The sequence below is a fragment of the Chamaea fasciata genome, unplaced genomic scaffold (genome assembly GCF_029207755.1).
Source record: "Chamaea fasciata isolate MVZ Bird 193981 ecotype frontalis unplaced genomic scaffold, bChaFas1.0.hap1 SCAF_3, whole genome shotgun sequence".
Taxonomy (NCBI): Eukaryota; Metazoa; Chordata; class Aves; order Passeriformes; family Sylviidae; genus Chamaea; species Chamaea fasciata.
Window position 1 is genome coordinate 111,661,223 of NW_027094088.1, and position 793 is coordinate 111,662,015.

Genomic DNA, 793 nt, shown 5'->3' on the forward strand with positions numbered 1-793 from the left:
AATTGCTGACAGAAAACAGACTTTTTCTCTCTTTCTTCCTTCCTTTCTTTCTTTTTTAAAAGTATATTTTCATTACATATTTCAGTATCTCCGGTGAGTTGAGCCCTCGTAATCGGCTTTTCTTCTGAGTTAAATGTGGTAAACTCGATCTTGAATCCTGTGAGTAATGTTACAATTACCTGCCCTCATTTCTAGAGGGCTAGTAGCTCATTAATATCTTGTGGTCTCAATAGATGAGTGGTTTAGGGAAAGGGAAGGCTGTTTTGTTTGGGATACCTTCTAGTTCCCACCCTTTAAGCCACGCTGTTTGCTGCTGGAGTGATCTGTGGCTCTGCTGGGCATCGTCTCTGTGTGACTTTGGGATGCCTTTCACCTGTTGCACACCATTTTCCTGGAGAGATTGCCAATCCACAGAAACACGACAAAATTGGGATTCATTGCCAAAGTCTGGTCAGAGTCCACAGAGACGTCTGTTTGTCTTCCTCCCTACCCTACCTTCCCCATACCCTGTATATTCACCTTTCCCTCATCTACTCCACCTCCTCTGTTCCCAGTAAAAAGGGTCTGAGATATCAAAGATTTTCCACATGTTTCCGTTTTGGTTTTTTTTTTTTCCCCTTAAGTAGATGTTGAGCTCATTCCTTGTTTCACTGGAAGCCTCAACATGGAGAAAGGTCTTTCCAGTAGATCCTCTTCCAAACCCCGTCTCTTTGTACTGTGTTCATCCCTGTAGTGGGTAGATAAGTAAGATGAGTTAATTCATCCTATCAGGTCTCTGAGAAGTGGTTGAATG